Below are 26,588 nucleotides of genomic sequence, written 5' to 3'. Positions count from 1 at the left end.
ACTAGAACACAGACAACAGCAGTACAATTCGTTGAATATTCGTATGCCCGCAAGGTTTATATGCCCCGGGTACATTTAAAGCACGAGTGGTTAAGAGTTGAAAATTAGGCTTGCCTCGAGTCCCTTTCCTGCTCCTGGCCTAAGTCTTCCCTGTACAGCGTTCACTTTCGTTATCGATATAGCACACAGCGGAAAATTTTTTCTTCGTCGTTAGTGGACCTTGTCGCTCCCACGAAGGCTTCGCCATTGCCAGAACGTGAAGTGCGCTTTTACTACAACTACAATGGCATTGGAAGGCAGGACAGCTGAGCGCACAATGCTCTGAGCCGTCGCTCAGCAGCGTTTCCGCAATAGTTCGGAAAGTGTACAGTAGCGCACTGGCACACAGATCGGTGGCATCTGTACTCGAATTTTGAAAGGCTGAACAGGGCAATGCTCTACCGAATGAGGATGGCGTTGCGTGCTTCGCGTGTGAACTTTTAACCAGTGCGGCAGTGTGTTCACGTGAAACGCAACTCTGACAAATTTAGAACATAGCTAACATATAAGCAAACCTATGCTTCAAACATGACTCATGTAAGCATTTTATCTATTAACAAAAATGGCGATGATGATGGACTGTAAACACGGTGCACGCCTATATTTAAGTTTGCACCAACGGTGACGCAGTTGGATCAGAAAAACATAGAAGTTATGCGTGGCGTCTATGCTAACGAGAACATAGAACCGTTATATGAACAACGCAGCGCATGTGCTTGCATGAATATTTGCTGCTTCAAGATTATGAGCTGAAAGGTTAGCTGTATGTCTACCTTGTTCATGTAGGAATTACCAATCTTTAAGTCTGTAAATGTTCATTGTGAGTTGCTTTTGCCAGAAAAAAACGAAATCAAAACCTAAATTCGGTATCCATGCAAAAGCTGATGTCGAAGTAACCGAGGAAAAAGCTGAACGAATCGTTGTTGCCCGTTGTAATATTTCCTCTTCTCTAAATACATCTCACATCCTCGATTGCTAATGTCCAGCCGGAGTGCTATTGTTGAAATTGTAAATTTCTGCCATGTTATAAATTTCACCTGTTGTCAGCAGTGACTGGCTCAAAAATCTGTCGTTACGAAATCTGTGAATGTGGTGGATGTTTCAACGTACAGAATAGCACACTTGAACAGGGTAACCAGCGAATTTATCACCAATATATATTTTTTTCTTTTTGAAAGTGATACTTTTTGCGTAAGCCCAAAAAATAAAATAAGGCGCAAAACTGAGCCATTCAACCGAGATCACTCTTTCACTGAGACGGTTGAACCGGTAATCACCAATAAAAAAAAATAAATATGATTATAGTGCTCACGTCTTTCGATAGCTGTCGCGCGCGTCTATCTTTAGCTTTCCTCTTTCGGTTCCTTGCGTGTCATAAAGACCCTGCTGCCGTTCCATTCAATGAACTTGCACCCGAGGTTTTTTTTTCCTTTTTTGCATACGTCGTTATCATACAAAGGATCCATCCGACCACATCTTGAGGATGCACGCCCGGATAGATGGATTGAATGATAGCTTCATGAATAGATGGAGGTTGTCGATCAGCCAGTGAGGCAGCCTGCTTGTTAGTGGACGTCGTACGCCATCCACGCCCTGTTAAGCCCATCGGGTGCACTTTCAAAGTGATTGCCGTGTCCTGTGAAGAAGGCAACTATACATACGCTATTCTCATGAAAAGAATGCATGGTCCCGTTTCCGTTTTCTTTTTTTTTCCTGATGTGTTCATTGAATGCGGCACGTAGAGAGGCTTCATTCAGATGAGACTCACCGTGCCACGAGTGGGCTGGTCAGCGATCAATCCTGGAGCGTATGTGCTGTCCTGGGTGCGAGCTCAGGCGCTTGCGTTGACTTCAAGTGTCCTGGAATGAAAGAAAGAAGAAATAAAAAAAACGGAACAAAAATGACGGTCCATGTTAACTCGAGTTTTGCAAAGCAGTATAAGTACCGCTCAAGCAGGAATCTTTTTCACTAAACCAAGTTACCGGTTTCACAATATCCATTGTTATTCTCTAAAGTTCATTTTCAAAGCTTGCACGGTTCTTTGTTCCTCTGTGTTTGTTCATTTGACTAAGACGACTCCAAAAAGCAATCGTTTTCTTATTTTTTCGGAGTCAATCGTTACACTTATGAGTCCCCCAACCCCCATCCCTCTCCTCGCCTCGAATCTCTCCGCGCCTCACGTCGTTTTGCAGTGTCTCCATGATTTGCTCACCTCTGGTCAAGCGACGACGTCATGTGACGTTATCATGTGACGTCACATCAATTTACATTGTAGCGACTCCATGGTGACAAGGAATGTGATGTGGTCTTTTCGGTAGCACATTTTCAGTAGGTTCTCTTGTAGCACAAGAAAAAAAAACGGGACAAATACATAGGCACACACACACAGCGAGATGTGAACCGAGTATATAACTGCAGCACTCTGCTTGCGAAAATTAAACCATTTTTGGCAGGGTGCACTCTGCGTGTCAGTGTTTGCTTATCATGGCTTGCACTGACGTGACTGAAACCACCATATTGGTGGACCACATAGAACACGCAAACTTTGTAACGTCGCGAGTTAACGCTATCATTACATCAATCGCAAGTTGTTTCGATATAGACGCGTAGAGGCCATTAAAATGCTGGCCGCATCGTGATCCCATTGAACCATGCAAGATGAGCGCGATGTCATTAGGCTTCCTTTGCTTTATCAAGCCCGCTATCGCAAATGTGCTGAGCAAGTGCATTATGAATAGAACCGGAATAGCAGCGAACCGGAACAGCAGCTTTCGATGCCATTGACTGGCATTGAATTCATTTCTCTGGTGTCTTGGGACGTTGAGCCCCACAAATCAATCATTTCTCTGGTGTGGGTTCATCACGAGCACTTCCCTTTAAACTTCTAGCGCACTTGACTTGCTCGCCCATCTGCTGACGCTCTTTCGAATCTTTCTTGTTTTCGCTCTTATTGTAGTTTTGTTCAGGAGTATATTCACCTGTCAACGCGCAGGTCAACATGCACGCCGGTCCCTGTATTGCATACTAAAGTATCTAATGTATTGTCGATCTCGGTTTGTGCTTACAGGTGTTCATAAATATTCCCGCCGATTTGACAGCGAAGTTTTTCCCGCAGAATAACAGGTAGGCAGACAGGTCGGCTTGGGTTCATAATGATGTAAAAGTCAGGGATTGGACGAATACAAAGGACAAGAAGAAGACAGGACATGCGATGCCTTCTTCTTGGCCTCTGTATTTGTCTTAGCGTGGAGCCCCGCCGCGGTGGTCTAGTGGCTAAGGTACTCGGCTGCTGACTTGCAGGTCGCGGGTTCGATTCCCGGCTGCGGCGGCTGCATTTCCGATGGAGGCGGAAATGTTGTAGGCCCGTGTACTCAGATTTGGGTGCACGTTAAAGAACCCCAGGTGGTCAAAATTTCCGGAGCCCTCCACTACGGCGTCTCTCATAATCAAATGGTGGTTTTGGGACGTTAAACCCCACAAATCAATCAATCTTAGCGTGGACTTTTACAACATTATATTTTCCTCGATGGGGAAATAGTCGTATAAAGTGCAGTGAAAGGATAATGAATTGCAGGATGCCGTGTGTTACTTCGATGGAAACAGCGTGAAGACAGGACAGAAGGAAGGCAGCCCACATCAAGCGCTTGTGTTGTGGCCTTCTTCGAGCGAAGCTAGTAATAACTCAGACGGTTGAGTAGCACCGTACGCAAAAAAAAAAAAAACACGTTTCCACATGAAGTAAATCATGAAGAATGGGCGAAAATCTGGGTACTGTATCGATGAGTAATGGTACGTTGGCTGAGCGTTGCCCCCGTATGATGTAAATTGAGTGACATAGAGTGTATATATTGGGGCGTTAAAACACAACTAATAAAGTGTACATAAAGTTATTTCACCTTTTAGCCGTCTGAGGATATCTAAGCAAGATTTATAAGATTGCTGGAATGCACGATATGCCTTGAAAGTGAATCCAAAATACCGCCATCTTACCGGTGGCAAGATACCATTTTAGTATAGGTAATTAGTTGGGACATAAGGCGCTCAACATGTGCCTTTGTGTTTCAGGTTTCCTTGAGAAACCTCAACATCCAGGCACCTAGTGGTAATAAGAGAGCGTAACAGATAAGTTAAAAGAGGCAGATTACACAAACGCTTGTTAAGAACGCTCGTTTGTGCAATCTGTGTCTTGTAACTTGTCTGTTACGCACTCTTAATACTATGAATTAGTACAAATTCACCCAAATTTTTGTGCATCTAGGCACATTTTACTTAAGATTGATTCATCTTCATAATGTCTCGCTCGATAAAAAAATTAAAGCACAATCACCTTGCATCCGCATGCTTCGTATACATCGATTCCCGAGGTACGCGGGATCTGCCGAATTTTTTTGTCTTGCATATGTTTCAACTATAGCAACGGCTCTATGCCGTGACCGTAACGGAAGAGGAGGCTGCAGTTGAAGGAGATTCACTCCTTAAAAACCCGGCGTCCGCGAGCGAGAAGTAATGCAGCCTTCTAAGGTGAGCTGGTCAAATGTGTATTCGTACACGCTGTTTATCAATAATAGATTTTCTCTCGATCGTCAGCTTGTCGGCAACGAGTCATTTCTGATACGACAATCTAATCGTCTTTCGGCGGAACTTGTCGTTGGACGTTGACACATTTCATTGTTTCCCGGATATGAATGCACGACTGTCGTTGTTGCCTGTAGGAAATGAAGTGTTGCGCTGCTAAGCGAGTGGATGGAAGTCCAATTGCCAGTTAGGAGGGAGGACTGCACAATGCGACGGATAGAAAAAAAAAGGGGGTAAAAGGGAAAAAAAGATAGAAAGAAAGAGAAGAGAGAGAAAGAAAAAATGGAAGAGCAAAGTAAAGACAAAGAGACCAAGAAAGAAAGAAAAAAAGAAATAAAGAAAGAAAGAAAGAAAGAAAGAAAGAAAGAAAGAAAGAAAGAAAGAAAGAAAGGCAGGAAAGCATTCAGCAGATCCCACGTAACGGGGAATCGACCTTATGCGAAGCATGCGGTGGGAAGGTGATCGTGTTGCAATTTTTTTTTATTGAGCGACACGTTATGAAATGACGCTAAATACATCTACAAATGTTGCACGCACCGACATATGTTGAAGAGTTGCAGATGTTTATATAACCAGTTGTTTGCACTTGCGCAACGAGGCCAACTGGAACATGCGTATTCGCAACACCAGAAGCTGATATGAAGCGCTGTTGCTCGCGAGGTTGCTGGTCCTGGACACTGCTACATAAATCAACTTTCGCACATGGCAACTAACCACGATTGACGTTAACTCGACGTGACGGCTGTATCAAAGAAGTACATATGTAATGTTTATAAAATTGGGTAGGCAGCACTGCAACCCGTATTGACGTTTCACGAAGATTAGCGTCTATTTGAAAAGTAGTTCCGAGACCTGGCGTAGCTCTGTGGTAAAATGCTTCATTGCCACGCAGAATGCTTGGATTCCATTCCAGCTGAGACCCTGACATTTATTCTTTTCATGGTTGGCTCGATGCTACGGATGTCAGGTATTTATTAAAGGGCCGCTCACCACCCCACGTTTAAAGCCGAGAGGGGTGATTTTCCCCTCACCTTCATGCACGCGATGCACCCTCCTCGTCCCTTACTTTTTGAATGAACGCGAACAATATCAGCTTTAAGCACTAAAGCCTATCAAGATATCGCGCTTCTCAGTTGCACACTTTTATCGCCGCCTGCGCAGATGTAAACATAAAAAAATGAAGTTTGATCGGTTGATTGTGCACAATATTCATGCGAGACAAAGAAGAATGGATTGGCGGCTGCATGGCAAAGCAGTACAGGAGACAAATCACATGTGATATTTTGCGTATATCAATGAATCGAGAGCATGTACGTTGTAGACGTCTTGGGAACTACTGTCTGCGTCACAGTAGTGCGCCAATTGAGAAGGACGATAAATATCAGGAAAGAATATTGCGCTCCTTCTTTGTATTTTGGGAGCCTGATGAGCGGCCCTTTAACGCTCGCGCGTTAAAATTGCCAGTGTGTGTTCTCGTCGTTCCTCGGTAGATACAAAGTGTTAATCACCTGTGGCAGATACCCGCATACCAGCCGCACATACACACCTGTGGGTACGTGCCACTGTCTGGCGGGACCTGTTTGACGACGTGCGCGACGGGATTGTGACATCATCATGTCATATTCGTCAAGCCATCTTACCCTCTCAAGCTAATTTTTGTTCATGCCATGTTAAGGGGGTCACCACGAGGGCACCCAAACATAAGCGGCTAGATAGACAGATAGATAGATAGATAGATAGATAGATAGATAGATAGATAGATAGATAGATAGATAGATAGACAGACAGACAGATAGATAGATAGATAGATAGATAGATAGATAGATAGATAGATAGATAGATAGATAGATAGATAGATAGATAGATAGATAGACACGCTCTAAGCCACCGAAGTTCACTAAGAAATGCTTCGCATTTATAAGAAAAAAAAGGAAGAAATGTAGCACGTCAGGTGCGGACACGCCAAATAAAGCGGAGATCACCCGTCGGAATGTTGAAGATTAACTAATTGATACAACGGGGGAGTTGTGTGCTAGCAAGTCATCGATATCATTTCCACCTAACGACTTCTTGCGCAAGTGGTGATTTGCGGTATCATCCTTGTCGGGATTTCGCCTACGCCCAGTCGCCTTTTTTCGCGCGTATCGCTGAGTGACCCCACTGCTTGCTTTGCGATGGTCTGGTGGTGTGGTGGTCTGGTTTTGAAAATAAACATGTCGTTGCTAGTAGCGCTGTGTGGTGTCTTTACGTGCCTTATCGTGTTGTGCGTCGTTTCACGCTACATCAAAACTGTTTAAATTATTTGCCAACAAGCTTACGTGGCAACACACGTTAGGCTTAGATTACTCCCCTTTCCCGATAACACAAGGGTCTTCTGAATGTTGTGCTTCCGTCCAGTCTCCATGGTGAGACGGATTAATGTTTGAGCCGTTGTCTGCGCCTGCCGAGACAAAGTTAGACTTTCACGGCGCGTTTGGTTGCAAAAAAAAAAAAGAATGGTTCACCATTAGGAGGATATCCTGGCTTGCTCTTTCACCCGGAAAGAATTTCGCGATACGAGAAGTAAGAAGGGCGAATCGAGCCTGGAGGGGTGACTTATGCTGAAGTCGCTTCGATCTACGTTAGACGAACCACGAGTAGCATCACCATCACGACGGCCATCACAACAAAACATAAGGCCGAGTCCGGGTGGATATATGAAGGGGGCCCTATACCAGTCGTTTACAATGATCGTGTCTGTTTCAATGTACCGCATCGCCGAACAATGTAGATATGTTTTCGTGTTACACTGGCCTGACGATAGTACAACTACAAATCCCAAGAGAAGTGTTATTCTGATCGATTTCGGTAGCGAACAAGTTCACCTTCCGTTATCTCTTGCGGCCGAGCAAACAAAAGGCCTTGGCTGGCCTGCCACAGAGCATTGAGAGTTTAGAACGTTCTCCCTGCTGGGTTTACTTTCTGACTTGGAAGGGTTAAGAGACGCGCCAACTAAGTATATTCTCTGGCTCTAGCGTATATTGGTTTTGGCAGGTTAGCTAAATAATTCTTCGTTATTATTGTTTCTCGAAAGAGGCTATAGGTTGGCAGATAATGCAATAGAGCCAAGAACATCGGGTGTTTACATCATAAAGCTTTTTTAGAAAGCCGATGCCCCTCCTTTTCCTCTGTTGTCACCCGCATTCGTTTATGCCTGTTTACACTGCATTGCTAACGGGTGCTCATTATTAAAGTTAAAAAAATAATTACTATTCAGAATCATACCAGGTGCTGTCTTGGGCTGGCTTAATTTCCATATTTATTTGTGATGACATCGCATGTACAGCCTCTTATAAACGCACAGAAAGTAATATTTCAACCGCTAAACGGTGGCCTACGGTACAAGAGAACAATCTCTCAACGCCACGCAGCAACTGGGCATGGTGATTAACCTGCTGCGCAAGGCAAAGCCTTGACTCATATTTACATTGGGCTCATATCCGATTTCGCATAACAGTACGGTGTCATTGATTTCCTCGTTGCTCATTAGTAATTCAGGTACAGTAACGTCTCTCAGCGAGGAAAATTTGTGCAATATTCTTATTATGCTTTAAATACAGAAAACTGAATTTGTGGTCATTGCAGATAACTTCAGTTTTTTTCGAAGGGCAATACAAGCTATTTTATTTGTCAGAAGGGCTTTAATCCTGCATCACGAGTGATGTCATGGTGTCTAACAAAGGTTCTGTGATGAGACCTTTCAGAGGTAAAAACTAGGAGTTGCAATTTATGCCCATGTTCTTCTGCGAATGAAGAAGTGAAGTACAGAGTAAAATTTATATATTGAACGCGACTCAACCTTTATATATTGCGTTACCACCCCGTTATTTCTTTACGAAAGGCGAGAGGGAAAGAAATATGCAAGATATAGGAAACGATCTTGTGGGGTAGAATATATGGGCACAAAAAATGCTTGCAAGCGTCGATACTATCATGCTCCCCCGGTAGATGTATAATGAAGAAGTAATCAACGCTAGAACGAAGGGTTCTTGAGAAACAGTTGATAAAAAAAGATTATTTTCAAGTTGTGTCTTTTTGGTGATTTATCTCGCGGCTCTAGCTGCGCAGGGCTGAGGGCAAGATGTCAAATAGCGTTTCTAATATTGAACTTTCAAGCTTGATAACTTTCATTCAGAAGAATTGTGCAGTTTGGAGGTGAAGGGTCACAGCTGAATATGCATTAGCGCAAAAAAAAAAACAGTATATCAGTATGGCGCGTATGTTTATGAACATGTACAAGAACTGCAGTCTGGTACAAAGTGAGAATGGGAGCGAGAGGTAGAGAAAAATAAAGAATGGTAGGTAATTTGACCAGAATAAACATGCTGTTGGCTAGCCTGCGTTCTGTAAAACCAATCAATCAATTGAATGTTGCATGCATACGCTTAGTCATGCGAACCACCATCTAGATGGATCGCATCACTAAGCGACAAAGGGAGCAATGATTCATCGTAGTGTCAGTCACGAGCTCCCCCTCACGGATGTCTCAGTTGCTTAAAATATCAGCGAACAGGCGGCTTAGCAAAAAAAAAAAGAGAACTACAAGAGGTGAATGTACGCGAAAAAAAGTTGAAGATCTTTCATGTCATAGCTACAAAAGAAAGAAGTCAGCTAAGAATGTAGCGAAGGAAAGTACAGTGCAGCAATATGTGGCTTTCCTTATAATGCAGATGGGATGACAAATGTAAATTAAGGTACGAAAAAAAAACTTGCCAGTGATGCATTTCGAACTCACAACCTCCTGATCAAACGTGTGCTGCACTACCGATTGTTGTCTCACAGTAGCAACTGTTGCCAATCCACATTCTTCTTGAAAACTGTACTGGACCTGATCAAGCTCTAGCTGCAGCGTCATGCATTGTCGTGTAGGCACATTTAGAACGAGTATTCACACAATTGCGAAAGCGGAACATAATAGTGACGCGAATACAAACCACCAGGCTGTGGGCATTTTTCACAGAATGCATCGCTACGCCGCTGACGTCAGGCGCCGAAACAGCTGCTGAGACGCTTCGGCATCGCTTTGCCAACAATCGCGGCTTCGCACTTCGGCCGTGTGTGGGCGAGCGCATGCATTTATATTTATGCATGTATGCATTTACACTTAGCATGCATGCGTTTATATTAGGGAATGCCGATAACCTGAAGCACCGGCCCAACACTGAATTGCGCAGTGCACCAGCGCTACAGAGCAGTGTACTGAAGACCTTGCCTCTGGGAGGCGTTGACAAAATAAAACACGTGCTTTCCGAAGGTGCCATTATTCGAATGCTTAAGCAAACTTAAAATATTTTCCACCTTGCGCAATGGGCTCGAACGGCGGGCAGGAGCTGTTCAAAGATTTGAAATGGGGCGTAATTTGTAAAACTGATGTAGATGATTAATAATAATAAAGATAATAATTAAAATGGATAAAAGATGTACCTTACCACAGTGTTTCCCTCGCATAGGGGGAGCCAGGAGGATAAGTAAGCGTCGATAAGCGGCCACGCGGCAAAAAAAAAAAACATAAAAAGATTGATTTAAATTGACGGTTGATAACGGCGAGGGAAACATAGTCTTCATTGAGGGTGTTTTCGAAGTGAATGGTATATGCGCTTTTTGATGCGTTGGTTTCTGTATCACTTGCTGAATTATAGCCAAATTTCATCGATCCACGGTGATCACGAGTGGAAGCCCTTCAGAAATGTCAAAATGGCGATGGGCTATTCGCAGGAAGGATTTGAATTCGCCCGTTTGACTCGACCGCTTATTTCTATTGGCTAAGACGTTAATGTCGTGAATTTCTATAATTACTCCCGTAATTATTGCTTGTACGCATCTGGAGATGCCATCTGCCGACGTGAAGGTAATGCCTCGGGTAGCACGCGGGTGCCTCCTTTCTGTAATTTTTAATTGTGAAGCATCTCAGAAAGGGGGTCGATACGGTGTACGGCGTGATCACCTTTACTGCACACGCGCAACAGTTGGCCCAAGCACTGTGAGAACGTGGTCACGCGGTAGCGCGTTCCGGCCTGTGTAAGGGGCTGGGTAAGACGCTGTGGCCTGTCCCCCCTTACACTTTCTTAACAATCATGCAATGGCGTCGGGGGATGAGATTCCGCAGATGCGTGATGAACCAACGTGTTCTATCCTAGTAAGCACGCACTAGCAGGCTCTAGCGAATTCTGGCCGGCGTAAGTGGTGGTGTAAGAGGCCGTGGCCTCTCCTCCTTACACTCTCTCCGCATTAGATGTCTGCCGAGATCACACAGGAGCTGGTGGAGCAGCGGAAGGCTCGACGCGCCGAAGCGCAACGTATACGTCGAGAAGTGTACCTTGAGCTCCGGTCTGGGGAATCCCAGCTAAAACGGCAATGTCAGCAAGAAACTGGTACATACGAAACGCGGGCTCGACATGCCAAAACGCAAGCAATCTCCGCCGTACGCTACGCTGACGTGGACGCCAAGCGTCAGTCGATGAGGTGCGAGTTAAGCACTCCAATCGCGTTATGTAATGGAAATGGCGTGCTGGTAACACCGACGAGACGCGAGCCAAGGAAGCCGAGCTGAATCGCCGACAGTGGAAGGCCAACGCCGGCGAATCCTCGACGTGGCCGTCACCGGAAACGTCATCGGCAACGTCTCGAAAGCACCACGCGCCTTCCGTCGAAGCGCCCGTCCGCAAGCACCGGGCTCCACCGGCCGATCCGGACGTGACCTGGACGAACGATCCAAAGCTTCTCGAAGACGCTCCTGCTCCAAATGCGTTGCCGTACTCATCGGCAACGTCGCGATCCTCGCACTGCATCTTGATGGAACGGGTTCGACGCTGTCTAGAATGCGGCGAGGCGTGTCGACGCACGCCTCTTACAGTCGCGGAAGACTTCAACCTTGACGACAGCAGAGGAGGAAGAGAATGGCTCGTGGATTACGTGCGTGACGTGCACTCACTGAAGTGCATGCTAGCGGAACGGAAACTGCCCACCACGATAAGGGGAACGTGCGTCGATCTTGTCTTTGCCAACTTCGGCATCGCATGTCTTCAGGATCCTCTCAGCTTCCAGTTCACCGATCACAAGGCCGTGATAGTCAAGGTGAAACGCGCGCAATCTCCGATCAAGCACCCGTGTTCATTCTGAAGAAACGACAAGAACTACACCAGCCATCGCTTGAAACGAATCTTCCAGCGCTCTCGGCAGCACCCGTGTTAGCGCCGTTGAACCCGTGATGCCACCTGTGAACCACGCTGCTGCTTCGGCATCCCATCAGGGTTCGCTTTGGGAAGGCGTCATTAATTTTTAAGGGCGAAGCCTCTTGTGCCTTCGGTCGTATGTCCCGGGACGTCGTAGTAGTCGTAGTCGCAGTAGCCAGCTGCATTGCATTGCATGTCAATAAAATTCGGTGTCACAGCATATCCACGGAGTGAATGATGATGAGTGGGGTGAAGCGTCCATCCGACTGTCCATCCGCGCGTCCGTTCATCTGCTTCGCCCCACTCGTCATCATTCACTTCGTGACAATATGACCCCCTTGACAATATGGTGTGATTATTTTTCAATATTGCTAGATACCTTTCTCAAACACCTTTTACATCTCTACAAAAGAAATGCTGGTGCTTGAGAAAAGAAACCATTATTGATGACCACTCGAAAAAAAAAAGCCCCGTAAATCAGCCCAGCGATGTAATTGTTAAAATATCCAAACTACCCTTTCACTCAAGGCATGAATCTTCAATTTACAGTGCACATCAATCGAATTCATTGAAGCTTTGGAGGCTTGCTTTGATTGCCCCAGAGGGATGTTATGGAAATTCACAGATATCAAAAATATACAGTGAGTACAAGAAAGAACGGAGCTTCTCTAGGAGCGATGGCTAAGCGATCTAATGTAAACGATCAACTGTGGTCAATTCAGCGGGCTCGGGCAGCGGTGGGAAGGCTATGCCGCATCGCACATTATGCCCGGGCGGCAGGAGCAGGAGCGGGCAAGTTCATCGGTGCTTTTATCAATACATTATTTCCCGTCCGCCTGTATTTGAAATGTTCTACGCCCCGCCGCGGTGGTCTAGCGGCTAAGGTACTCGGCTGCTGACCCGCAGGTTGCGGGTTCGGATCCCGGCTGCGGCGGCTGCATTTTCAATGGAGGCGGAAATGTAGGCCCGTGTGCTCAGACTTGGGTGCACGTTAAAGAACACCAGGCGGTGTTCTTTAACGTGCACCCAAGTCTGAGCATTCCGGCCGCCGTAAGTGCTTCGAATCCGGTTCGGCGGTGGCGAGATCCGCCAAAAGGGCCCTCTCCGCGCCGATCGCTGTCGGACCGATTTTTGCGGCGTCCGCCGCCGAATCGGTCACCACGGACCAATAGGAGCGCTAGTCAAGGAATTTTGAAAAATGGCAGCCAAGCCTTACTCACTTGTTATGCCGCAGTCCACGTAACTGAATGTTGAAACCAACGGGAGTTTAACCTACTCTGTGCCTACTTCGCCTCCGTATTTCGTGAAAGAGGTGACCGAGCTTGCTGTTGGCGTGACCGAGCTTGTTGCGGTCTTGCAGAGCAAAACGAACCCACCAACGCCGCTGGCATCGGTGGTTTTTCTGCTCTTCGTGCATTACAAGACAGCAACTTGCCAGCAAAGTAAGCAGTACTGTCTTTTCTTGCTTCTTGCGTACGAGAAGCGTCGAAGTATACACCACTGGATAGCGTAGTAGCGTTTGCGAGCCGCGACAACCGGGTGACAGCGCATCCATCTCGCGTTCGCCCCGTAGTAGATGGTATATTCGGCGGCGCGGGGCGCGTCCAGTGCGAACGACGCTTCGTTTCGGCGGCAGAGGAATTTCGGTCGCTGTAGAAAGCGGATGTTTCAGTGTGAACGAGGCATAAAGGTGGATTCACGCGAGGGAACGGAGGAGGAATTTTCGCAGCGTACGGCGCGTCACGTGAAGTGCTCGTCATTGAAACTTTCCGCCCTCGCTTCATCCGCTCTCTTCCGCTCGCGGCACGAATGGAAATGCGTCGTCGCTGTTTCGATGCGTCCTTTTGACGGTCGTCTGCCCTCGATAGAGAGGATTCAGCGTCAAATCTGTCAACATTGGTTGGATTGGCGTAGCTAGGAAGCAAGCTGATGGCTTAAAAGCCACGTGTTTTAGTTTTGTGGCAACACCAAATGTGTTTCGTGCACCGTGGTTTCGTGTGACAGTGGAAGACGCGAGTGGTCTTCGATCGCATAAGCGCACTGCATAAGCATAGGAGTCGAGAGTATGCACGAGTGCAGCTCTGGCTGTGTGCATGCGATGTCTCCGCTTCAGCGCCGAATTAAACTAATCACGTGACTCTTCAGTCCGCGGAGCAGTGCTATATCTTGCTCTCGCGTGTGAATATAGCTTAAAAAACGCAAGGCGGGCGGCAAATACCAACTTAGGTTCCTATAATTTTTGTAAGTGTGAAAGACACGTTGACGAGGTGAAGTACACAGGACAAGCGCTACTTTCAAGTGAAATTTTCATGAAAGGTAAAAGCAAATATATAGCTGTACCCGCTAGAAAAGAGAAAGCGGGAAATCTAGACAAGGTAAAACAACAATGCGAAATTTTAGGGTCTGCACTCATTTAAAGCAAATGCCAATAACTGAATATTGATCGCCTCAGTGCCTGTTTTTAAGCGCATAAGCGCATAAAGAAATCAAAGTGTGAGGCGTGGCACGAAATTTAGGCAAGGTCCGTTTTTCTCGTTCTTGTGGAACAGCTTACTTCATGACTGGTTTACGCGCAGAAGCAGACTCTCCAACTCATCATGCAACTCTAACGCTTCGTTCCACCTCTTCCACTGTGGTTCTGTAGCCAGAACGACGGCGTGACGTGAGTTTTGTAGCAACGCATCGCAGTGGACGCCGAAAGGCAAGTCGCAGAAAACCACAATGTCCCAGTTGTATTGTCTTAACGTCGGTATATCCGCAGATGTCGCCACGAAGACAAATACTGACATCAACTCTATGTCTTCGAGCTCTTCTGCAACCTCCACGGAGTCCTGGCTCTGGAGCCAACGCTTCAGGTCTCGTCGAGAGGCCACGGTCGACACGAGGGCCAGCGTCTTTCCCTGAGCGTTGTTTACGACAGCGTCTCCTTTCAGCTTCGTCATGAGGTTCTCGCACTGCGCCAAAAATGCTTGCAGCTCCGCACGTGGATTGGCCATCATCATCTTTTTCGCTAAACAGCAAGCCGCCACAATGCCTCGCTCACGAAGCGTTGTACCAACTTCCTGTACTTCTGGGTCATCGGAACTGGACACAATGGAGCCTACTTGCGCCTGCCAGTCCAACTCGAGGAAGCAGACTTCGAGAACCGCTTCCTTGGCGTGTGGCCTCACGGGCGTTGCCAGGCTACATATTAGCTTCAGCGGTGTCCTCAGTTTTTCCATGTCGCTTTCGAGACCACCCAGGCAGCAGGATTTGAGATCATCAGCCAGCGCTAACATCCACGTCGATTGCGACAAGCCCGTGCTTCGTCTAGACACCTTCTGGAAGCAAGGCACTATCTTACGATAGGCGTGGCCGGGGTTCAGATAGTGCTCGAAGTCACGCAAAACTAGAACATTTATCTCGGCTGCACCGATAACGCCGTTGGCCAAGAGGCACCACAGCACGTCGGGCTCCATCAAGTACACGCAGGCATCGGCCCCTCCGTGCCAAGACGACGCGGAAGGCACGATGTGGATTTCAGCTGGAAGCAGTATCCGTAGGTAGTTCACGAAGTAGTCGTCTTTGGCAATTTGATGGCCAACGATGACGGCGAGTGAGGACAGCTTTTGCCGTACTACGGTAAGGCACAGCTGACGCCTAAGCTCGGGTGGCCCGAAGGCTATGACGCAGTCTTCTTCACAGACTTTCTCGGTCAGCTCGGCTTCGCGAGGGCTAGGAATGTACAGGTCTTCTTCGTCTAGCGTCGGCTTGTCTCGAGTCCCTTCAAGATCTGCGAGGCACTGCAAAAAGTCGCAGCACACAGCGGCCCGAGCGTCGCCCATCTGCGCCATATTGGATAAACGATGGCGGCAAGCTGAGATATACCTCGGCTTTTGGTCCGGCTTTCAAGATGGCTTCGATTGACGATGCGGTTGTCGGTAAGAGTTCTAGAAAGCACGACCTAAACGTTTTGATTGCAGCGCTGACCGCGCGCTGGGAGAAGAACCTAAATTGATTTGATGGGCTAGTTGGAATAATGAACTTTGATGAATATCCCACATTCACAAGAAAAAGAAAAAAAATTCAGACACGTGACTATCCCTTTTTCTTTCCTCGTGGTCATGTTTTTTGTTTTAATTAAGTTTTCGATTACGTGATGAAAATGCATCAATGTTTTACTGATATCTTATCTTTTTATTACCAAAAAAAAAAAAAAGCCCCAGGCCTGGGCGGAAGGCGCAGCATGGTCACAGCGAAAGCTAGAAGAGCGACATTTCAGAGCCTTTTCTAAACACCCATTAGATAACTGCTGCAAGCACACTTGCTTGGTACCCATTACAACATTAATAATAAAACCTTTTGTGTTGTGGGCTGGCCTTAGCTATGCCATTTTTCGTCACTCTTCTGAGAAGCGTGGTATCATCTAAACACTTGCAAGGAATTTCGTGCCAATTGTTCATGCAGTGGCTGATGACGATGAGGAATCGTGCCTGAAGTGGGTATGCGTCACAGTCAATAGGCGAACAATAACAAGTGTTTGTAGTGCGTTGACGCATTGGACGATCCACCGGTTAAGGTATTCGCATTTTGCGACGACTGGTTGTTCTTTCGCTGTTTGAAAACATTTTATAGGTCGTATTAACGCGATTGCTTTCAAGACAAGTTTGCCAACAAGTCCCGAACACCAGCGTGGCTCAGTGGTAGAATATTGGGGTGGCACCCAGTGGACTTGAGTGCGAGCCCCACGGTGTCATTGGTACTAGGTTTTTTTCTTCCTAAATTTGTGCGTTGAAGTTACAGACACCGGCGGCGGCCGCCGCCTTCAAACTGGTGGTTAACAGAAGGGTACATGTTTTCAATTGAGATAAAGTGGCTCATACCCAGGAGGGGATCAGCCACGCGGTATAGCTCATAACGTAAAGTCCAAGTGCATTGCGAATGCGGCAGAAGCATGCGCGTTTGGGTCCTTATTAACGCGGTGGCTTTAAACAGTCTGTTTCGCAGAAATTCGGCGACGTTGGCTGTGAGAAAAAGAAATCATTGCATGACCAAAAAATTGACCATCTTTGAGTCACCGAAAAATTGAGAAAGATGACGATAAAATGAATAATAAAGATTTGGGGTCTGAGTCGGGATTGAACCTGGGTTGTTTGCACGGCAAGTAAGTGTTCTACCACACTGCCATGCCTCTTTTTTTATTTGTGGTTTAACTTCTCACATGAGGGGGACAAGCTAATATTACAATACACAAAGGACATGAAATAACAACTAATACTGTCGTCAAAGACTGCAAAAGCACATCGCGCCACAAAATTCCTGCATATTAAGCAGGGATTTTACCCTTTCTAACCATGAAGGAACACATTTATTTGCTCTTACAACTTCGAGAAACCTTTATATGCTTTCTTTAAAATACTGTCTTGCTGGTCTCCTGTCAGGGTCAAAGTGAAACCCAGCCAGTTGAGAGCACCATATACTGTTTACGGATTACCTTTTCTTTTATTCATCACGTCTGCTTTGAACACTGCCACGCCTCTGCTTGTGAATACAGTGTGGATTCTTTCCTCTGCTTAAAAATGCAGGGAAAGTAACTTTCATGCTTTACAAACACATGCACCCTGTCTACGTGATTAAAATGCACGGTTCAAGCATACATTGCCATCGGGCGTCAAAAGGTGAGATGATCAAAATGAGTTCATAGTTTAAAAACAGTAAGCCACTGCATCCCAGTAAATGAGATCTAATAGGGCTCAGCGAAGTTAGGGAAACAATGACGCTTATACAATAAGAACGGACACGTCCTATGCTACCGTGAATTAGTTGACAGATAAATCATAGCATATTCACCAAGTCTGTCTGCCTGCCTGCCTGCCTGCCTGTCCGTCCGTCCACCCGTCCGCCCGTCTGTCTGTCTGTCTGTCTGTCTGTCTGTCTGTCTGTCTGTCTGTCTGTCTGTCTGTCTGTCTGTCTGTCTGTCTGTCTGTCTGTCCGTCCGTCCGTCCGTCCGTCCGTCCGTCCGTCCGTCCGTCCGTCCGTCCGTCCGTCTGTCTGTCTGTCTGTCTGTCTGTCTGTCTGTCTGTCTGTCTGTCTGTCTGTCTGTCTGTCTGTCTGTCTGTCTCCTTGAAACGAATGAACGCACGGACGGACGCTTCGCCCCACTCATCATTAACTCCGTATATACGCGGTGAAAACGACTTACACCATCAGTCATATTATTCCCAAGGACATATACACACAACGCCATCTATAAGGCGACTCATAAACTAGAGGTGGCTACGTACTACTACTACTACTCCTGCTGCTGCCGCTACTACTACTACTACTACTACTACTACTACTACTACTACTACTACTACTACTACTACTACTACTACTACTACTACTACTACTACAGAGGAGGGAATGACCACTGCATAAGGAGCATTGCCCCTCGCGGAACAATGGAACATCATCAACCTACATAGCATCACTTAGCTGAAGCCCAGCAAGAACGCAGAAGCAACCAGATTAAACTTCAGAATCGTCCAACTTCGCTGTTCGAAACCTTGCGCGAGTTGATCGAACCTCGCCATTTGCGATATAGAATTAGTTGAAACTCCGTCTTGCTATGAGCTCCTATCCTGCTAGCCTAGTCAGGTAAGCTAAGGTTCATTCTCCTTGATTACTGCAGTTTTTAGCGGGAACAATTAGTGAATAAAAGGGAACAAATCTTTGTAGGCGAGGTGGGTGCCATGATGGTTCCGCCGTCAAGGCCACGTAGTATACGACAGACAGCGCGAGACTCTTGCGTCGGTCTTGTTGCTTGAGCGCACATGTGGGAATGAACCACGCAATGGCGATGCAAGAACGAAATTTAATGACGCATGAAAGGAAGTGACTTGAATAGTTGCGTACGAGAGTTATGGCTACGAAACGACGAGGAAAAAAAAAACACGACAAGCCGTAATACAGGTCGGGTGACGTATATGAAACGCCATCTCGTAGTCTCGAGGAGATTGGTCGGCGCAGTGACATCGCGCATCGTAAATCACGGCGTTGAAAAGACGAAAGCCGCTTTTATTAAAATATAGGTGCAGATGTGGAAGCATGCGAAGCACACGCATACTGCCACTGTAAGCGGAAATGCCGTATAACGAATGAAAATGAAAAGAGGCCGAGCCTTTGAACGTGTGCTCTATTCACACAATTGTCGGTGCGGCTGTGACTGACAAAAATGAATTGTGATGCGTGAAATGTCGTCATGAGTACGCAAGCAAGAATATTATTTGCTTTGCACCACATGCTGAAATGAAACTCGTCGGGCCGCGGACAACCGTGGTAGTTCAGCATGGCGCTGCTATAAATCTCGCGAGCACGCATCGCTGAAATATTGCGTGAATGTAACACATAGCGCGGTACAGGAGCGGTAGGAAACACGATCTGCAACATCGCAGATTAAAAATTCCGGTGACTCCGAATGGCTGGTTAGTTTGATTCTAGGAGTAAAAAGTACATCCACGGCTACGCTAGTGAGGCAGCTATTTTAACAAGCAGCGATAAATGTATGCCCTTTTACTTCCTTCCGAGGCAGACCTACGCTACTGTTGACGTCGGCGAAAAAGACTTTCTGGCTGCTACCATTCGTCTTCATTAGCTATCCGTCGGACATGGTATAGCTTTCTTCTTGTTGTTCTTTTTTGATGCGAAAGAAGAGTAAATGAACGAAAAGAAAAAAAAAACGAACTTTTGTTGGGCATGCGGTATTAAGTTGCAAGTCAAGAAGAAAAATTTCAAACGAAGTTAGTATACCGATGTGCTTTAAAGCTTCGTAAATGATTCAAACTTTAGTAGAAGAGGAGAGGGATGGGGAGAGGTACTCTTATTTAGGCAGGTTTATGGCTGCGATCATGATAGAAATGAACAGCAATGACAAAGTACAAAAGCAAAAAAAGCAAAAAAAAGCGCCCGGCCTGCTCGGAACTCGCAGCACAGCCACATCGAAAGCTATAGAAAAGTGACCTTTCAGAGCTTTTTCTCAGCACTCCTTGGGTAACTGTTACAATCAAACTTGCTGGGTACCCACAACGCCATAAATAATCATACTTTTTGTGTGGTAGGCCAGCATTCACTATGATATCATTCGCCATTCTTCGGAGAAGCGTGGTATCCGATGCACACTTGCTAGAAATCTTGTGCAACTTTTCATGCAGTGACTGACGACGATGAAAAGCTAAGCCTGAAGTGGGTATGCGCCACAGTTAATGGGTGATCGAAAGCCCGTTTTCTAATGGGTAGGCGCTTTGGACGACCCACTCATTACGCAATTCGCATCGTGTGACGACTGCTTGTTCCTTTGATGTTCTAAAGCACTTTATTACTCATACTAACGCGATTACTTTCCCGACATTCAAGCCTGCTTAAGGCCAGTTTCGAGAGGATTTCCAAGTACAAGGGTGAAGAGACACAAACAAGCCAGCGCTTGTTTGTGTCTCTTCTCTTCGTCCCGTGAGTTTGTGCGCTGTTTCTGCCCATAATGTATCACCAACTAGCCCAACTTTCAGTCTTACAATGGTTGCTCAGTGGTAGAATACTGGCTAGCCCGCTGCGGACCCGGGTTCGAATCGATTACTGAGCTTTAATTCTTATTTCTTGCGATGTTGGTGACGGGCGGCCGAGGAGGACAACTACGGTGCCGCACGTGACTCGTGTTCAGACCTCATAACAGCTTTCGCTGTAAAAAAAAAACAAAACAAAAAAATACAATGCACGTAAGCGAAACTGCAATAGAAGAAAAGCGCGCAGTCACGTGTTCTTTCGGCAGCAAATCCGAAAAACAGTGCTTTTGTCTCTCGTTTTCAATTTTTCTTCTGGGTTTTATTAGTTTCTTTTGAGGAAAACAAAACAAAAAGACGTTTTTGTGGTGTTACTCAGGTTGGCTAGAAGCGGCAATAAAATTGCAAGCCCCAACGCTAAACATTTCGTAAGATGTGAGTATAGTGAATCACAAGACACAAAGCGTTTGTGACCTTGAGGTGAACCAATTGAGAGTAATTTCTCTGAAAAATTAAGCAACTGTACGTCGTACAAATCAATTATGTCATCACGTAGAAAACACACCTATTCATTCAATGTCTTTATCAGAAATTGAATAAACAGGTGTGCTTATCGATGTTTTTATCGAGAGGATGCCTTTATCATCATCAAAGATAGCATGAACATCACGGAAACAGAAGGGTACATATCGCTAGTAGGATTATACACGTGCACAGAACTTACGAAATGAACCTTATAATTACGAATTTGGTTGACAATAGCACTGGGAATTTCCTGTCTTGCAATCCCTGATCCCCTCTGCCACGCAGAGTAGCAAACCACTGATTTGCAGATGCCAGCTAAATTCTCTGCTTTTTGATAAAGAGTTTTCTCTATACATCTCTGGCTCCCTCAAATAAAAATAATAGTGGCCTACTGGGATAAGTTTCTTCCTTTAGTGTATTCGCACATGGTTAATATGGACTACAATGTGACGCCACTAGATACGACTGTGATCGTTAGGGATCAATCCGTTTGTTCTATTATGAAGGCTGTAAAATAAGTTCTGTCTTACTAGACTGGCCCATTGTTTAAAAGAAGGTAAATTCGAGCCCTGGCGGCTTGGAACGAACAGTAGCTTTGCACGCAATAAGTCTTGACCTAATCTTCTCGTAGGTTTTCAGGTTGATTTCTAAAGCTTTCTTCTTTTTTGGTTTTGGCATATCACTTTGCTCAGTGAATGAGGGGGTCGGGTAGTGCTTGATATATGTACCCAAATATCCACAGGCGTTTAAAACAGAAAGACTAAAATTTGCTCAATGGACACAGTGCAAGCTCAATGCTGTGTTGAGTTGCTTGTTGTATTCGCTTAGCCTATTACTCCCGTTAGCCTTCATGCAAGGTTGTTGGTAGGATTCTTTCTTCGGGGGTGCAAATCTATGTTGCTTTGCGGCAGAGGGAGGGGGAGAGCACTGGTGTAGCTTACGTTAGGGCAAGTGCTAGAGAAACTTGAGGGGGGCAAGTGCCTTTTTTTCAGCCCCGCCCCTGCGGACCGCCATACCTTCATGTCCAGTGATGCTGGAGACATGCATAAATTTGTGGCATGCTTTATTGACTAACTATAAAATTATGACACGATAATCTCTGAATGCCGACGCTGATGCGACGAACAATTTGTTTTCACGAATGTCTGGAAACTGACGGATATGTTTTCTATTTGATTATGATTTTATTCATAGTCAAGTATTTTTCGCCGAACAATACATTCGAAGCACGCACACGGAAGCCCATCATGGCGTAATAGAAATATGGTTAGATCTATACATATATGTGCATGTATAACGAAAACTTTGTGACGTAATCCAGGAATTTTAGTTGCATTATAAGCGACTCCCAGGTCGATCACTTTCCAGCGTATCTTTGAAGTGCATCGCAAAAGGTGTCCTCTTTCTCTTCGCGTATAGGCGCCGTACTCAAGCTGGTAAGGTTCTCAAAATAGTAAGAATGTCTGTTATAGACTTTAACGAAGTCGCACCGTATCTGTTGCTTGGAACCACTATCGAGTAGTGCACTGGCTGTACGCCACCTAAAATTTTTTTTACAAGGTTAATCATTGGTGGTGTCGCTGTAGAAAGGTCAATGCGACAGAAGTTGCTGAGCGTCGTATCTTCTCGACCACCGTTTAAACAATGCACAAAACGCGAGAAGTGTTATTAGGCTTAGCCTTTTAGGCTTGGCTGGTATACAGCTGGCCCCGTAAACAGTGGCGGTTGCATGAAGACTATAGTTGCTTAATCGCATAGCCGTATATCTCAACATGTCCCAAATAACTAGAAAAAATTAAGCCAGCTTCGCAATGTAGTTGAATAACAATGCGCAAGGTAACGGGACTCAAGAAGAACACGAAGACACACGCACAGCGCTAGACTTGAAAAAAAACGGTATTTTTTGAACAGTAGCGCTGCATGTGTGTCTGCGTGTTTTTTTTGTGTCCTGTTACATTGCGCTACCATTGTTATTCAGTTATGTCGTGCCCCCATTGCAACTTCATTCGCACTAGGGGTGCCAAGCCCGGATGAAGTGTGGAGCTTGGCAGCCCTCTTTGTCTTTTAGTTTTCTCTTTGCTTCTTCGTCTACTTCTTTCCCTTTCTCTTCTGCATATTTTCTGCACTTTGTCTCTCTTTAATTCTACCTATTTATTTCTCTATGTCTGCATTATTCTCTTTTTCCCGTTTCTTTCTTTCTTTCTTTCTTTCTTTCTTTCTTTCTTTCTTTCTTTCTTTCTTTCTTTCTTTCTTTCTTTCTTTCTTTCTTTCTTTCTTTCTTTCTTTCTTTCTTTCCTTCTTTCTTTCTGTCTTTCTTTCTTTCTTTCTTTCTTTTTTTCTTTCTTTCTTTCTTGTCTCTCTCTCTCTCTCTCTTTTACTGTGTGGTTCTTTCTCTCTCTTTCTTTGATGCTCTATTCTCTGTAAATACTTTTTATGTGTCTCTATAGCTACTTTCATCTATGTTATGTTTTTTATTTTTTTCGCATTAGCCTTGGCCGTTACAACAATACTCATGCACACCGAAGAATGAATGAACACACATTTGCTTTATCGCCTCGCTGTATATCCAAGCATGCCATGGACTACTAGAAAAACAAAATCGACAAACTATGGAACGTGAACTTACACATATCGACCGATTAAAACCCGCCTGGACGACAGGGTTCGAGTCTTTTCAGCGAGGCCGAAGCCGTTCGGTCAAGGTCAGTGAATGTGGCCTGCTGTTATCCTCAACATGTCGCCGCGTAAAAGCCATCGAAACGGGATTAGCCGGATTCGATCATCGTTTGAAGCTACACAGTGCCGCATTTAAAGGACATTCGCTGTAACGGAGCTGGCAGCTAACTGGAACAGATAAGTGACCGGAGGCAACGCCTGAGCCGGCTGCGGGTACGCCGTAAATCTTCGCCTTCGCCGCAACCAAGAGAAAATGGATACAACTGCGAGAGGCTGTAAACGACCAAAGTCACCTTGTCCTGGCACGCGCCTTATTTATGGGCGCGGGACACAGCTGAACGCTGCGGCCGCTAACGGTCGGTGCTGAATGTATACGGGTCTGCGTGGAAAAAGCGTGAAAACGCGGTTGTTATTTAGTTTATGACCTATTTACTGTCGGTCAATGTCGGCGGCACTCCACGGCACTTCGGCCAGTGCGCCGACGCCGAATGTCACAGGCGTGGCGGGACACTTATCGTAAAGACACAAGGGACGCTCCGTCGTTGGGCGGCGTAGACACCAAGGAAAAAAACCCCGGGGACGCTTCTCGTGGGAAGACACATTGAATGAGAGCCGAGTCAAGTGTCTTTAGGCTTAGCATTATATCGTTTCCTGTCCTCTGAGCGCGAAGTTTTTATGCTGCATGAAAAGTTGCGTGAAAAGCTATTCTAGGATAATGTGCTGAGTAAGCTAGAGAGAGGAAAGCCATGCTTGCGTGTGTACCTTTCCCGATTTCACACCGTGTTGGATTGCGACATGAGCTGAAACTGCGTTGTTACGATGAGAGGAAGTGAGAGAGGTAAAATTGCAGTGGGCGACCGGAGGATGTCCGGAGGAGGTTGGCTTGCGCGTACTGTAGGGACTCAAATCAACGGGAGCAAGAGGAGAATGAACAATACGAGACTAGCTGTAGTGGGAAAAAAAGTCGACTCTCCCTCGCAAAACTATGCCGTTGTGTGTCGCATGCTGCGCGATTCTGAGACGAAGAGGCATGCAACCTCGCATCAACAGTCGCACTTTGTTTTGAAATCAACTCATCATCATCATCATCATCATCATCATCATCATCATCATCATCATCATCATCATCATCATCATCATCATCATCATCATCATCATCATCATCATCATCATCATCATAATCATCATCATCATCATCATCATCATCAGCCTGACTACGTCCATTGCAGGACAAAGGCCTCTCCCATGTTCTGTGAGTTAACCCGGTCCTGTGCTTGCTGCTGCCAATTTATACCCGCAAACTTCTTAATCTCATCTGCCCACCTAACCAAATGTTTTTAGATAAATCAATTCGCAGCTTTATAGCCTTTGACGGAAAGTTGCAGAGACGACAACGGCCCATGTGTTGCCGTACATGACCGTGTAAATAGATTAACAACGTAAAAAAAAGTTGTGTGCGATACGCCCATGAATATATGAGCATAGCATGCACCCGAGTTCGCATAAGCTCTTACGTAACGGCTGTGACACACTGAAAGCTCTCGAGAAAGTTTCGTAAATCCTCGCGAAGTGTGTACGTATACATATGGTTGCGTAAATGGCGGAGTTCGACGACGTTCACCATAGATCCTGTTTGCAGCTCATGATGAGCGCTTGTGCCTGTTTAGAATAATTCGCAAACAAACTTAAGCATGAGTTGAAACAAATTTGTGTATATATGAACCTATTAGCCATATGTGAACTGTCTTGTCATGTCCATCTGCAGTGTATTTTCACGTGATATGCTCTACTGTCTCGCATTTCGTGCCCTCATTGTTCTTTTTTACGTCATATTTTGTCCGCTAAGTGACAAGAAATAGCCGGTGCCACCATAATGGCATCATCTTCTACTATTTCATCACTTCATTCAATAAAATAAATCTATGCGTTAAAATCGCCAGGACAATTGCTGCCAGATGAAAAAAAGAAAAGCTTGTCATACACGCTGCACAATTAAAATGTGATATGATTTTCCGAGCAAGGTATGATAATATCTAAAAAGTTGACGTGTGAAGTAAAAATGAGTTTTATTTGTAAAAGTCAAGAAGCAGAAAAAGGTGCCAAATTACTCCTTTTTTCTCTTCTTCCTAAGAGTGCGTAATAGGTACAGATGTAGAGTGCAGTCGGTACAAATGATTGTATCTGCGTGTTATCTGTTTTGAAGTTTTGATCTACAGATACAACATATCCGCAGCGTTTGTTTTTGTGGGCATCGTGGTTCTAACTTGCAGTGTTTACAGGAAATACACATGCGCTAAAGTCTAGTTTCCGCAAATTGCACATATAGCACGTAATCTACATGGCGACTGATACGCGTTACCAACGAGCATGTATATTAATGTGAAAGACATGGTGAGCCTCATAGCTAGATCTTCATTTCCCGGCAGAAGTTATTTTCGTTTCTAAACAGGGTACATTCAATTACGTATGCAAATGTCATGACATATGGTGCGGGTGGCTATCGTGGCTGTTTTATTTAACAACACGTTTAAAAACGTTGTTATGAGCGCGCGTATACACAGTTTACGTTGGATGTGTTTCTTAGAAACAAAAATATTGAAACAGGCTACGAGAAAGCGAAGGTATCTTAATGCAGCATGAGCAAAACTTGTGCAAGAGTACGAGCAAAAAAAAAAAAACATAAACACACGTGGCGGTCTATGTCTGACTAAAAATTATTTCCTGAAATAACTGCACTCTTACACAACTCGTTTTTTTTTTCAGATGCGAACCTGCTGTATGACTAGCCTGTGTAATGTCTGTCCTCCGTCCACACTGCTCCCCTAGCCGCAGGTGCTGGAGCGGTGCCAAGTAGCTCACGCCCTCCTAGCAGCGCGCTGTGACATATCTCACGTTCTCCTGCTACGCGCTTGCCACGTGTCAGCTTTCTCTCATTTTGCCCTCTGCACCACACGCATTGCTCGAGCCCGCTCTTCACATAGGCATCATCTCACCCGCGTCCCCTCTCTCCATCTGTCAGCGAAAAGAGGTCGAGATCCGGCGGGTGCGC

The 26,588-nt window shown here is 45.6% G+C and overlaps 1 protein-coding gene across 2 annotated transcripts in view; it reads right to left on the bottom strand.

Moving 5' to 3' along the window:
• LOC142818037 (voltage-gated delayed rectifier potassium channel KCNH8-like) overlaps positions 1-26,588 on the bottom strand; it is a 366,747-nt gene that overhangs the window by 164,575 nt on the left and 175,584 nt on the right. For both annotated transcript variants that reach the window (XM_075896227.1, XM_075896232.1), the window contains one exon: positions 1,808-1,898. The gene's annotated coding sequence lies outside the window, so the exon portion shown is untranslated. The remainder of the gene's footprint in view (positions 1-1,807; positions 1,899-26,588) is intronic.

This window comes from Rhipicephalus microplus, chromosome 1 (assembly GCF_043290135.1).
Source record: "Rhipicephalus microplus isolate Deutch F79 chromosome 1, USDA_Rmic, whole genome shotgun sequence".
Classification (NCBI taxonomy): domain Eukaryota; kingdom Metazoa; phylum Arthropoda; class Arachnida; order Ixodida; family Ixodidae; genus Rhipicephalus; species Rhipicephalus microplus.
The sequence above is the reverse complement of the archived record's forward strand: the minus strand, read 5'-3'. Positions and strand labels throughout refer to the sequence as shown.